Source organism: Crinia signifera, unplaced genomic scaffold, assembly GCF_055691185.1.
Source record: "Crinia signifera unplaced genomic scaffold, ASM5569118v1 HAP2_SCAFFOLD_510, whole genome shotgun sequence".
NCBI classification, from domain to species: domain Eukaryota; kingdom Metazoa; phylum Chordata; class Amphibia; order Anura; family Myobatrachidae; genus Crinia; species Crinia signifera.
Genome location: NW_028142403.1, coordinates 30,575 through 45,642, shown reverse-complemented (window position 1 = coordinate 45,642; position 15,068 = coordinate 30,575). Strand labels below are relative to the sequence as shown.

The following is a 15,068-nucleotide window of genomic DNA, read 5'->3' as shown; positions in this document are numbered from 1 at the left end:
GTCCCCTCTTCCACCCTTATCCTTTGTGTGTCCCTCCTGTACCACACATTTCCTGTTTGCTGCCTGCTGTACCCCACTACTGCTGCCTGGCCCTATTGAGCCTGTAGTCCTCCACCTCTGTGAGTACTGGGGGGAGGGGGCGCCAGAAAATATTTTGGCTGGGTGGAGCAAAATTTATAATTACGCCTCAGCCTGTTGTGGGTACCTGCTACTGTAATTCAACGTTTGGAATATGCTGTAGCAAAAATGACGTCACAGTAGTCCAGAGATGTAGGTGGGTAAGTAGCTGACATCACAATTCATTCATGGAGAAGGTCTACCTGAAAAAAAGAAGGAGGCGCGATAATATGTTCATGACATACATGAATATTTATTAATACTGTGTCTTACATCGTAACACATATAAATGCAGTACTGTACAGACAACACAAGTCATCCTTATCAGTCCCTGCCCCAGTGATTGCAAATACATGCTACAGCATGTCACGATCCGAGCTGTCAGACAGACTTTCCTACCGGCTAAGTGCCTCCGCAGGTTCAGCTTGCGGTCCAGACGTCATCCCTGCCGGCGTCCTGTCTCCCAGTGACAGTCCCCAGTGCACGGCAATCCACCTGTCCGCCGCCATTGCTCCCAGTATCCAGCATGGTGTGCACAAACACACTTTCCCGCCATAGCAGACATGGGGGCTGCCATGTTCTTCCCAGTCACATGTCTGTGCTGTCCAATCCTGTTGGTTCTGATCTCCCTGTCATACTTCCTCTGCCAATCCTGGCCACCCAGTGGGGATAAGTATGCTGGGAGCTCTCAGAACCATTGCTAGTGCTTCAGTTGTCTCCAGTGTATGGTCAGCTGTCCTTGTCTCTGTACAAGTGTATTCTCTGCTGGTGTTGTCTTCCATGCTGCAGTGTGTTCCAGGTTGTTCCATCTCCTGTGAAGTCCAGGTTATTCCACCGCCTGTGATCCTGCCTCTCAGCCCAGCGACCAAGCCTAGCTCCGGGACTCTGGTCCTTCCGATGCTCCAGCATCATCCACCATCGATGTTTCATCGCTAGTCCGATATTCCGGATCTCCTGCTTCCGTCCGTCATTCCGGACCCACAGTCATCTCCCGTACGTCATTCCGGACCCACAGTCTCCTTCCATATCCGATACCCGAATCCGATGTTCCCACATCATCATCGATAGTCCGATATTCCGGATCTCCAAGCCAAGCTTCCGTCCGTCATTCCGGACCCACAGTCAAGCTCAAGTCTTCTGTCCGTCATTCCGGACCCACAGTCTTCACATCCGATGTTCCACCATCGATCCCACATCACATCACATCTGTAAAGTATTGCAATCTGCATGAACTCTGTTATTTCTCCTGCATACTTTACTGTCTGTTTATATTACAACCATCTGCAAATAAACTCCGGTTGTATTTTACCTCTGACTGCTTATTGGCTCTGGGTGCACTGTCGCGCACTCCATGCGCAAGGGTCCTCTCCAACCTCCCCGGTCCAGGTCCCCACCAGAGGAATCAGTCTCGTCGACTAAGCCCCCTGGTGTGACACAGCACATATTTAACCCTTAACTGTGGACCCGGCACTCAGTTTTACAAACTGAGCAGGTCCCCGGGTACGTACTCTGCAGCAGCCAGTCTTGAGGAGCTGTCAGGGACTATCACCCCCCCCCAAGCACCTCACAGTGCCTGGAACATCTCATGCGCCAGTTTAGGCTTTCACCCCCCTTCAAGCACATCACAAAAGCATGGCAATCTCATGCGCCAGATCTGGCACCTTGCCAAAGCACCTCGTCGCGGCCAGAACATCTCATGCGTCGTTTCCGGCTTTCACTTCCAAAACCACCTCGTCGCGGCCAGAACAGCTCATCCGTTGGTTCCGGCTTTACCCCCAAAGCACCTTACCAAGTCGGGAAAATTTCCTTCACAGGTTCCAGATTTTACCCTCCAGGCACATAACCGCGTACGGAACAAGTGATTCGCCGGTTCCGGATTTCACACCCCAATCAAATGTGAAAGGGTACAGTGGTGTGAAAGTGGTATATGGGGACTATACATTATCACTTCTTTTTTACCAAAGTAGGTGAACACAACAATTTTCACCAACTTTTTTAGAAAATAAGTACCTCACAGCAGCCGGTACACCTCATGCGCCGATGCCGGCTTTCACCTTCTAACCGTTACACGCCGCGACCGGAACATTTCTTGCTCAGGATCCAAATTTCACCCCCAAAAGCACCTTGTCGCGGCCAGAACATCTCATCCATCTGTTCCGGCTTTATCCCCTCAAGCATCTTGACAAGGCGGTGAAATTTCATTCACAGGTTCCAGCTTTCACCCTCCAGGCACATAGCTGCGTATGGAACAAGTTATTTGCCGGTTCCGGTTTTCACACCCCAATCAAGTCTGATAGGGTACAGCGGTGTGAAAGTGGTATATTGAGCCTATATATTATCACTTTATTCTACCAAAGTAGGTGAAAATTATTATTTTCACTCACTTTTGTAGAAAATAAGCACCCTCCAGGCACACCCACCCAAATGACAGCCGGCCAGCTGACAAGCACAGAGAGTTCCGTGGGTCTGTCTGTGATGTCATAAAGGGCAGGCTGATCAATGGCCAGCTGTCTGATTGATTGCTGTATTTGATTGACAGATGGAATCTGGCAGCTGATTGGCTGTCTAGCCTCAAGTGCATTACGCACCCCTGATGGTACCACTGGCTAAGACTCCACCTCAGCTCATTGATTAATTAAAAATTTAGAACAATTGATGGATGAAGGCTGCATATGGAAAAAGGGTGTTTGCCAGCTCCAGTTTTCACACCCCAATCAAGTGTGATAGGGTACAGTGGTGGGAAAGTGGTATATGGGGCCTATACATTATCACTTCTTTTTTACCAAAGTAGGTGAAAACAACAATTTTCACCAACTTTTGTAGAAAATAAGTACCTCACAGCAGCAGGTACATCTCATGCGCCGATGCTGGCTTTCACCCCCACCCCCGTCCCCCCCACCCCCCCAACCATTACACGCCGCGACCGGAAGATTTCTTGCTCCGGATCCAAGTTTCACCCCCAAAAGCACCTTGTCGCGGACAGAACATCTCATGCATTGGTTCCGGCTTTAACCCCTCAAGCACCTTGCCAAGGTGGTGACATTTCATTCACAGGTTCCAGCTTTCACCCTCCAGGCACATAGCTGAGTATGGAAAAAGTTATTTGCTGGTTTCGGTATCAAGTGTGATAGCGTACAGCTGTGTGAAAGTGGTATATTGAGCCCATATATTATCATTTAATTTCTACCAAAGTAGGTGAAAATTATTATTTTCACTCACTTTTGTAGAAAATAAGCACCTCACCCTCCAGGCACATAGCTGCGTATGGAAAAATGTATTTGCCGTTCCGGATTTCACACCCCAATCAAGCGTGATAGGGTACAGCAGTGCAAAAAAAGGTATATGGGGCCTATATATTATCACTTCATTTCTACCAAAGTCGGTGAAAACAGCGGTATAGCTAGGTGCCATGGTGCCCGGAGCAAGGTCATATTTCGCCCCCCCCCCCCCCCCCCGGTAATGAATTGGGGGCCTAACTAACATGTGTTGGCATGTTACATTTGAAATATATGACACTGTGGCAGAATCTGCTGCGCTATATAAGACGCTGTAACGGAATCTGCTGCGCTATATAAGACACTGTAACGGAATCTGCTGCGCTATATAAGACACTGTAACGGAATCTGCTGCGCTTTATAAGACGCTGTAACGGAATCTGCTGCGCAATATAAGACGCTGTAACGGAATCTGCTGCACTATATAAGACGTGGTAACGGAATCTGCTGCGCTATATAAGATGCTGTATGGGAATCTGCTGCGCTATATAAGACACTGTAACGGAATCTGCTGCGCTCTATGAGACATTGTAACGGAATCTGCTGCGCTATATAACAATCTGTAACGGAATATGCTGTGCTATACAAGATGCTGTAACAGAATTTGCTGCGCTATATAACAACCTGTAACGTAATCTGCTGCGCTATACAAGATGCTGTAACGGAATCTGCTGCGCTATATAAGACGCTGTAACGGAATCTGCTGCGCTATATAAGACGCTGTATGGGAATCTGCTGCGCTATATAAGACACTGTAACGGAATCTGCTGCGCTATATAAGACGCTGTAACGGAATCTTCTGCGCTATATAAGACGCTGTAACGGAATCTGCTGCGCTATATAACAACCTGTAACGTAATCTGCTGCGCTATACAAGATGCTGTAACGGAATCTGCTGCGCTATATAAGACACTGTAACGGAATCTGCTACACTATATAAGACGCTGTAACGGAATCTGCTGCGCTATATAAGACACTGTAATGGAATATGCTGCACTATATAAGACACTGTAACGGAATATGCTGCGTTATATAAGACACTGTAACGGAATCTGCTGCGCTATACAAATGGAATATGCTGCACTATATAAGACACTGTAATGGAATCTGCTGCACTATATAAGACACTGTAACGGAATCTGCTGCGCTATACAAGATGCTGTAACGGAATCTGCTGCGCTATACAAGATGCTGTAACGGAATCTGCTGCGCTATATAAGACACTAACGGAATCTGCTGCGCTATATAAGACACATATGAGAGATTCACCTCCCCCACAAATCCCCCAAACTCCATGATTATTCCCATCATTATTTATCTTTAGTAAAAACTAAAACCCACCTTGAGAAGAGCAGGATGGCAGCAGAAGCCAGAGAGATCCCCCCCTCCCCCCTCCCCGGAACCCCAACAAACCCCCAGACCCCATGATTAGTCCCTTAATTCTTTATCTTTATTAAAAAAAACAACGAAAAAATCTACCTTGAGGAGCACAGCCTGTGTAGAGGCAGGGGACTGGGAGGAGTCTTCCTTATTTCTGCTGCTCAGCGCTGCCTGGGAGCCGGCCCGAGCAGCAGCAGCTTGGTTAGGGACTTGATCAGTGAGTCACGTGACATGACCCCATCACGTCGTGGGACCAGGTGAGCAGGGCAGCCGCCGGCGCATGTTGCCCTGCGTGTGTGTGAAATTAATTTACAGGGCAGCAGGACTCCATCTAATTTGCGGAGGGGGGGCGGCGCCCTGCGCCCAAACTGCGCCCGGAGCGTGTGCTCCGGTGGCTCCGCCCTCCCTACGCCTCTTGGTGAAAATTATTATTTTCACTTGCTTTTGTAGAAAATAAGCACCTCACAGCGGCAGGAACATCTCATCCACCGTTTTCGGCTTTCACCCCTCAACCATCATGCCACGGCCGGAACATTTTTTGCGCCGGTTCTGGCTTTTACTCCCAAAAGCACCTCGTTGCCGGCCAGAACATCTCATGCGTCAGTTCCGGCTTTACTCACCCAAGCAACTTGCCAAGTCGGGAACATTTCATTCACAGGTTCCAGCTTTCACCCTCCAGGCACAGAGCTGCGTATGGAGCAGGTTATTCGCCGTGTACAGTTTTCACACCCCAATCAAGTGTGATAGGGTACTAGGGTGTGAAAGTGGTATATGGGGCCTATGTACTATCACTTAATTTTTATCAAAGTAGGTGAAAATATTATTATATTCACCCACTTTAGTAGAAAATAAGTATTATTGACATTCAATAAAAAAGCAATGCAGACAATATCACTGATATCTCCTGCACAGATATCAGTCCTGATTTGGCTCGCTGTCTGCATAAAATAATATAAGGACCTAAATTCATCAAACTTTAAACGTAATGTACGGGTCTATAACAAATATACACATTTGATAAACACGCATGTATGCCAGCAAGATATTATCGCGCCTCCTTACCTGTTGTGGGTAGCTGCTTCTGCCATCCGACGTTTGGAATATGCTGTAGTAAAAATGACGTCACAGTAGTCCAGAGATGTAGGTGGGTAAGTAGTTGACATCACAATTCATTCATGGACAAGGTCTACCTGAAAAAAAGAAGAAGGAGGCGCGATAATATGTTCATGACATACATGAATATTTATTAATACTGTGTCTTACATCGTAACACTCATAAATGCAGTACTGTACAGACAACACAAGTCATCCTTATCAGTCCCTGCCCCAGTGATTGCAAATACATGCTACAGCACATATTAGACCCTTAACTGTGGACCCGGCACTCAGTTTTACAAACTGAGCAGGTCCCCGGGTACGTACTCTGCAGCAGCCAGTGTTAAGGAGCTGTCAGGGACTATCACCCCCCAAGCACCTCACAGTGCCTGGAACATCTCATGCGCCAGTTTAGGCTTTCACCCCCCTTCAAATACATCGCAAAAGCATGGCAATCTCATGCGTCGGTACTGGCACCTTGCCAAAGCACCTCGCCGTGGCCAGAACATTTCATCCTCCGCAGCCAGCTTTTACCACCCAAACACCACACAGCGGCTGGAACATTTCCTGCGTCGGTTTCGGCTTTCACTCCCAAAAGCACCTCATCGCAGGTCAGAACATCTCATGCATCGGTTCCGGTTTTCACTTACAAAAGCACCTCGTCGTAGCCAGAACAGCTCATCCATCGGTTCCGACTTTACCCCCCAATCACCTTGCCAAGTCGGGAAAATTTCCTTCACAGGTTCCAGCTTTTACCCTCCAGGCACATAACCACGTATGGAACAAGTGATTCACCGGTTCCGGTTTTTACACCCCAATCAAATGTGAAAGGGTACAGTGGTGTGAAAGTGGTATACGGGGCCTATACATTATCACTTCTTTTTTACCAAAGTAGGTGAAAATAACAATATTCACCTACATTTGTAGAAAATAAGTACCTCACAGCAGCCGGTACATCTCATACGCCGGTTCCGGCTTTCAACCCCCAACTGTCACGCCGCAACCGGAACATTTCTTGCTCTGGATCTAAGCTTCACCCCCAAAAGCAACTTGTCGCGGCCAAAACATCTCATGCATTGGTTCCGGCTTTACCTCCTCAAGCACCTTGCCAATGCGGTGAAATCTCATTCACAGGTTCCAGCTTTCACCCTTCAGGCACAGCTGCGTATGGAAAAAGTTATTTGCCGGTTTCGGTTTTCACACCACAATCAAGTGTGATAGGGTACAGCAGTGCGAAAAAGGTACCTGTATATGGGGCCTATATATTATCACTTTATTTCTACCAAAGTAGGTGAAAATTATTATTTTCACTTACTTTTGTAGAAAATAAACACCTCACAGCGGCAGGAACATCTCATGCACCATTTTCAGCTTTCACCGCCCAACCATCTCGCCTCGGCTGGAACATTTCTTGCGCCGGTTCCGGCTTTCACTCCCAAAAGCACCTCGTCGCGGCTAGAACATCTCATGTGTCGGTTCCGGCTTTACTCACCCAAGCAACTTGCCAAGTCGGGAACATTTTATTCACAGGTTCCAGCTTTCACCCTCCAGGCACAGAGCTGCGTATGGAGCAGGTTATTCGCCGGGTACGGTTTTTACACCCCAATCAAGTGTGATAGGGTACAGCGGTGTGAAAGTGGCATATGGGGCCTATGTACTATCACTTAATTTTTATCAAAGTAGTTAAAAATTATTATATTCACCTACTTTAGTAGAAAATAAGTATTATTGACATTCAATAAAAAGGCAATGCAGACAATATCACTGATATCTCCTGCACAGATATCAGTCCTGATTTGGCTCGCTGTCTGCATAAAATAATATAAGGACCTAAATTCATCAAACTTTAAACGTAATGTTTGGGTCTATAACAAATATACACATTTGATAAACACGCATGTATGCCAGGACGATATTATCGCGCCTCCTTACCTGTTGTGGGTAGATGCTCCTGCCATTCGACGTTTGGAATATGCTGTAGTAAAAATGACGTCACAGTAGTCCAGAGACAATCTCATGCGCCGGATCTGGCACCTCGCCAAAGCATCTCGCCGTGGACGGAACATTTCAGGCTCCACTTCCAGCTTTTACCCCCCAAACTCCACGTTGCGGCCAGAACATCTCATGCGTCGGTTCCGGCTTTCACTCCCAAAAGCACCTCGTCGTGGGCAGAACAGCTTATCCGTCGGTTCCGACTTTACCCCCCAAGCACCTTGCTAAGTCGGGAAAATTTCCTTCACTGGTTCCAGCTTTTACCCTCCAGGCACATAGCCACGGATGGAACAAGTAATTCGCCGGTTCCGGTTTTCACAAGGGTACAGTGGTGTGAAAGTGGTATATGAGGCATATACATTATCACTTATTTTTTACCAAAGTAGTTGAAAACAACTATTTTCAATTACTTTTGTAGAAAATAAGTACCTCACAGCAGCCGGTACATCTCATACCACCGATGCCGGCTTTCACCCCCAACCATTACACGCCGTGACCGGAACATTTCTTGCTCAGGATCCAAGTTTCACATCCAAAAGCACCTTGTCGAGGCCAGAACATCTCATGCATTGGTTCCGCCTTTAACCCCTCAAGCACCTTGCCAAGGCTGTGTCATTTCATTCACAGGTTCCAGGTTTCACCCTCCAGGCGCAGAGCTGAGTATGATAAAAGTTGTTTGCCGGTTCCGGTTTTCACAACCCAATCAAGTGTGATAGGGTACAGCGGTGTGAAAGTGGTATACGGGGCCTATACATTATCACTTCTTTTTTACCAAAGAAGGTGAAAATAACAATATTCACCTACTTTTGTAGAAAATAAGTACCTCACAGCAGCCGGTATATCTCATGTGCCGTTTCCTGCTTTCAACCCCCAACCGTCACGCCGAAACCGGAACATTTCTTGATCTGGATCCAAGCTTCACCCCCAAATGCACCTTGTCGCGGCCAGAACATCTCATGCATTGGTTCCGGTTTCAACCCCTCAAGCACCTTGCCAAGGTGGTGAAATTTCATTCACTGGTTCCAGCTTTCACCCTCCAGGCACATAGCTGAGTATGGAACAAGTTATTTGCCGGTTCTGGTTTTCACACCCCAATCAAGTCTGATAGGGTACAGCGGTGTGAAAGTGGTATATTGAGCCTATATATTATCACTTTATTTCTACCAAAGTAGGTGAAAATTATTATTTTCACTCACTTTTGTAGAAAATAAGCACATCCCCCTCCAGGCACATAGCTGCGTATGGAAAAAGTTATTTGCCAGTTCCGGTTTTCACACCCCAATCAAGTGTGATAGGGTACAGCAGTGCGAAAAAGGTATCTGGGGCCTATATATTATCACTTCATTTCTACCAAATTAGGTGAAAATTATTATTTTCACTTACTTTTGTAGAAAATAAGCACCTCACAGCGGCAGGAACATCTCATGCACCGTTTTCAGCTTTCACCCCCCAACCATCACGCCGCGGCCGGAACATTTCTTGCGCCGGTTCCGGCTTTCACTCCCAAAAGCACCTCGTCGCAGGCCAAAACATCTCATGCGTCGGTTCTGGCTTTCACTCCCAAAAGCACCTCGTCGCGGCCAGAACATCTCACGCATCGTTTCCGGCTTTCACTTCCAAAAGCACCTCGTCGTAGCCAGAACAGCTCATCTGTCGGTTCCGGCATCACCCACCAAGCACCTTGCCAAGTCGGGAAAGTTTCCTTCACAGGTTCCAGCTTTTACAATCCAGGCATATAACCGCGTACGGAACAAGTGATTCGCCGGTTCCGGTTTTCACACCCCAATCAAATGTGAAAGGGTACAGTGGTGTGAAAGTGGTATATGGGGCCTATACATTATCACTTCATTTTTACCAAAGTAGGTGAAAACAACAATTTTCACCTACTTTTGTAGAAAATAAGTACCTCACAGCAGCCGGTACATCTCATGCGCCGATGCCGGCTTTCACCCCCCAAGCGTTACACGCCGCGACCGGAACATTTCTTGCTCCGGATCCAAGTTTCACCCCCAAAAGCACCTTGTCACGGCCAGAACATCTAATGCATTGGTTCCGCCTTTAACCCCTCACACACCTTGCCAAGGTGGTGATATTTCATTCACAGGTTCCAGCTTTCACCCTCCAGCCACATAGCTGAGAATGGAACAAGTTATTTGTTGGTTTCGGTTTTCACACCCCAATCAAGTCTGATAGGGTACAGCGGTGTGAAAGTGGTATATTGAGCCTATATATTATCACTTTATTCCTAAAAAAGTAGGTGAAAATTATTATTTTCACTTACTTTTGTAGAAAAAAAGCACCACAGCTGATTGGCTGTCTAGCCTCAAGTGCATCACACACCCCTGATGGTACCACTGGCTAAGACTCCACCTAAGCTTATTGATTAATTAAAAATTTAGAACAATTGATGGATGAAGGCAGGCAGGCCGGCAATTTTGGAACACTCATTGGACTTGTTTAATGCAATGCACCTTTATATATTCACATGCATTCGCTTCATGCTGTAACCACTGTGCATACGAATTTGGAAACATGGCATACAGTATATCATATGGTGTCTAAGTCATGTTTCCCATATTTTTCCTTGCAAGATAAAAGCCCGTTTGAGTGTTTGGGGCACTTTTTAGCTAAAATCATCCTAAGGGGCATAACTGCATATGCTAAAGCCTGCCTATTTTGAATGGCGTAGTGGCCCCTGCAACCTCCAAAAATATCAGGACTTACTTCCCCAATAACCTGCTAACACACCCCTGAAATATTTACTTATTCACACTATTTTGTTCATTTGACTCATTAGTCATTTGAAATGCCCTAATTTGTGGGGCAAGAAAAGTGCGTCTTTAAAAGGTGATTTCTACGATACCCCACTTTTGCGCGTCGGACCTCGAATTTTTCCGAAAATGCAGAAAAAACACAATTTTCAGGAGAAACAATACGTACATCCTCCCCCTCTGCCGCTTACCCACCCAACTGGCAGCCAGCCAGCTGACAAGCACAGAGAGTTCCGTGGGTCTGTCTGTGATGTCATAAAGAGCCTGCTGATCAATGGCCAGCTCTGTGATTGGCTGCTGTATTTGATTGACAGATGGAATATGGCAGCTGATTGGCTGTCTAGCCTAAAGTGCATCACACACCCCTGATGGTATCACTGGCTAAGACTCCACCTCAGCTCATTGATTAATTAAAAATTTAGAACAATTGATGGATGAAGGCAGGCAGTCAGGCCGGCCATTTTGGAACACTCATTGGACTTGTTTAATGCAATGCACCTTTATATATTCACATTCATTCGCTTCATGCTGTAACCACTGTGCATACAAATTTGGAAACATGGCATACAGTGTGTCATTTGGTGTCTAAGTCATGTTTCCCATATTTTTACTTGCAAGATAAAAGCCCGTTTGAGTGTTTGGGGCACTTTTTAGCTAAAATTATCCTAAGGGGCATAACTGCATATGCTAAAGCCTGCCTATTTTGAATGGCGTAGTGGCCCCTGCAACCTCCAAAAATAGCAGGACTTACTTCCCCAATAACCTGCTAACACACCCCTTAAATATTTACTTATTCACACTATTTTGTTCATTTGACTCATTTATAATTTGAAATGTCCTAATTTGTGGGGCCAAAAAAGTGTGTCTTTAAAAGGTGATTTCTACGATACCCCACTTTTGCGCGTCGGACCTCGAATTTTTCCGAAAATGCAGAAAATCTGCAATTTTCAGGAGAAACAATACGTACATCCTCGACCTCTGCCGCTCACCACCCAACTGACAGCCGGCCAGCTGACAAGCACAGAGAGTTCCGTGGGTCTGTCTGTGATGTCATAAAGAGCCTGCTAATCAATGGCCAGCTCTGTGATTGGCTGCTGTACTTGATTGACAAATGGAATCTGGCAGCTGATTGGCTGTCTAGCCTAAAGTGCATTACACACCCCTGATGGTACCACTGGCTAAGACTCCACCTCAGCTCATTTATTAATTAAAAATTTAGAACAATTGATGGATGAAGGCTGCGTATGGAAAGTTATTTGCCGGTTCCAGGTTTCACACCACAGTCAAGTGTGATAGAGTACAGTGGTGTGAAAGTGGTATATGGTATATGGTACATTATCACTTCTTTTTTACCAAAGTAGGTGAAAACAACAATTTTCTCCTACTTTTGTAAAAAATAAGTACCTCACAGCAGCCGGTACATCGTGCGCCGATGCCGGCTTTCACCCCCCCAACCGTTACACGCCGCAACAGAAACATTTCTTGCTCAGGATCAAAGTTTCACCCCCAAAAGCACCTTGTCGCGGCCAGAACAGCTCATGCATTGGATCCGGCTTTAACCGCTCAAGCACCTTGCCAAGGCGGTGACATTTCATTCACAAGTTCCAGCTTTCACCCTCCAGGCACATAGCTGCATATGGAACAAGTTATTTGCCGGTTCCGGTTTTCTCACCCCAATCTAGTCTGCTAGGGTACAGCGGTGTGAAAGTGGTATATTGAGACTATATATTATCACTTTATTTCTAACAAAGAAGGTGAAAATTATTATTTTCACTCACTTTTGTAGAAAATAAGCACCTCACCCTCCAGGCACATAGCTGCGCATGGACAAAGTTATTTGCCGTTCCGGTTTTCACACCCCAATCAAGTGTGATAGGGTACAGCAGTGCGAAAAAGGTATATGGGGCCTATATATTATCACCTGATTTCTAACAAAGTAGGTGAAAATTATTATTTTCACTTACTTTTGTAGAAAATAAGTACCTCACAGCGGCAGGAACAGCTCTTGCACTGTTTTCGGCTTTCACCCCCCAACCATCACTCCGCGGCCGGAAGATTTCTTGAGCCGGTTCCAACTTTCACTCCCAAAAGCACCTCGTCGCGGCCAGAACATCTCATGCGTTGGTTCCGGCTTTACTCCCCCAAGCACCCTGCCAAGGTGGTGACATTTCATTCACAGGTTCCAGCTTTCACCCTCCAGGCACAAAGCTGAGTAAGGAAAAACTTATTTGCTGCTTTCGGTTTTCACACCCCAATCAAGTGTGATAGATTACAGCGGTGTGAAAGTGGTATATTGAGCCAATATATTATCATTTTATTTCTACCAAAGTAGGTGAAAATTATTATTTTCACTCACTTTTGTAGAAAATAAGCACCTCACCCTCCAGGCACATAGCTGCGTATGGAAAAAGTTATTTGCCAGTTCCGGTTTTTACACCCCAATCAAGTGTGATAGGGTACAGCAGTGCGAAAAAGGTATATGGGGCCTATATATTATCACTTCATTTCTACCAAAGTAGGTGAAAATTATTATTTTCACTTACTTTTGTAGAAAATAAGCACCTCACAGCGGCAGGAACATCTCATGCACAGTTTTCGGCTTTCACCCCCCAACCATATGGCCGCGGCCGGAACATTTCTTGCGCCGGTTCCGGCTTTCACTCCCAAAAGCACCTCGTCGCGGCCAGAACATCTCATGCGTCGGTTCCGGCTTTACTTCCCAAAGCAACTTGCCAAGTCGGGAACATTTCATTCACAGGTTCCAGCTTTCATCCTGCAGGCACAAAGCTGCGTATGGAGCAGGTTATTCGCCGGGTACAGTTTTCACACCCCAATCAAGTGTGATAGGGTACAGCGGTGTGAAAGTGGTATATGGGGCCTATGTACTATCACTTAATTTTTATCAAAGTAGGTGAAAATTATTATATTCACCTACTTTAGTACAAAATAAGTATTCTTGACATTCAATAAAAAGGCAATGCAGACAATATCACTGATATCTCCTGCACAGATATCAGTCCTGATTTGGCTCGCTGTCTGCATAAAATAATATAAGGACCTAAATTCATCAAACTTTAAACGTAATGTACGGGTCTATAACAAATATACACATTTGATAAACACGCATGTATGCCAGGAAGATATTATCGCGCCTCCTTACCTGTTGTGGGTAGCTGCTTCTGCCATCCGACGTTTGGAATATGCTGTAGTAAAAATGACGTCACAGTAGTCCAGAGATGTAGGTGGGTAAGTAGTTGACATCACAATTCATTTATGGAGAAGGTCTACCTGAAAAAAAGAAGAAGGAGGCGCGATAATATGTTCATGACATACATGAATATTTATTAATACTGTGTCTTACATCGTAACACTCATAAATGCAGTACTGTGACAACACAAGTCATCCTTATCAGTCCCTGCCCCAGTGATTGCAAATACAAGCTACAGCACATATTAGACCCTTAACTGTGGACCCGGCACTCAGTTTTACAAACTGAGCAGGTCCCCGGGTACGTACTTTGCAGCAGCCAGTCTTGAGGAGCTGTCAGGGACTATCACCCCCCAAGCACCTCACAGTGCCTGGAACATCTCATGCGGCAGTTTAGGCTTTCACCCCCCTTCATGCACATCGCAAAAGCATGGCAATCTCATGCGCCGGATTTGGCACCTTGCCAAAGCACCTCGCCGTGGCAGGAACATTTCTTGCTCCGCTTCCAGCTTTTACCCCCCAAACACCACGCCGCGACGGGAACATTTCCTGCGTCGGTTCCGGCTTTCACTCCCAAAAGCACCTCGTCGCAGGCCAGAACATCTCATGCGTCGGTTCTGGCTTTCACTCCCAAAAGCACCTCGTCGCGGCCTGAACATCTCATGCGTCGTTTCCGGCTTTCACTTCCAAAAGCACCTCGTCGTACCTAGAACAGCTCATCTGTCGGTTCCGGCATCACCCACCAAGCACCTTACCAAGTCGGGAAAATTTCCTTCACAGGTTCCAGCTTTTACCCTCCAGGCACATAACCGCGTATGGAACAAGTGATTCGCCGGTTCCAGTTTTCACACCCCAATCAAATGTGAAAGGGTACAGTGGTGTGAAAGTGGTATATGGGGACTATACATTATCACTTCTTTTTTACCAAAGTAGGTGAACACAACAATTTTCACCTACTTTTGTAGAAAATAAGTACCTCACAGCAGCCGGTACATCTCATGCACCGATGCCGGCTTTCACGCCCCAAGCATTACACGCCGCGACCAGAACATTTCTTGCTCCGGATCCAAGTTTCACCCCCAAAAGCACCTTGTCACGGCCAGAACATCTCATACATTGGTTCCGCCTTTAACCCCTAAAGCACCTTGCCAAGGTGGTGATATTTCATTCACAGGTTCCAGCTTTCACCCTCCAGCCACATAGCTGAGAATGGAACAAGTTATTTGCTGG

The 15,068-nt window shown here is 46.3% G+C and overlaps 1 long non-coding RNA gene across 3 annotated transcripts in view; it reads right to left on the bottom strand.

Moving 5' to 3' along the window:
• Positions 1-13,789: 13,789 nt before the first annotated feature.
• LOC146055637 (uncharacterized) overlaps positions 13,790-15,068 on the bottom strand; it is a 29,805-nt gene continuing 28,526 nt past the window's right edge. For all 3 annotated transcript variants that reach the window (XR_014468811.1, XR_014468810.1, XR_014468812.1), the window contains one exon: positions 13,790-13,918. This is a non-coding gene — a long non-coding RNA (uncharacterized LOC146055637). The remainder of the gene's footprint in view (positions 13,919-15,068) is intronic.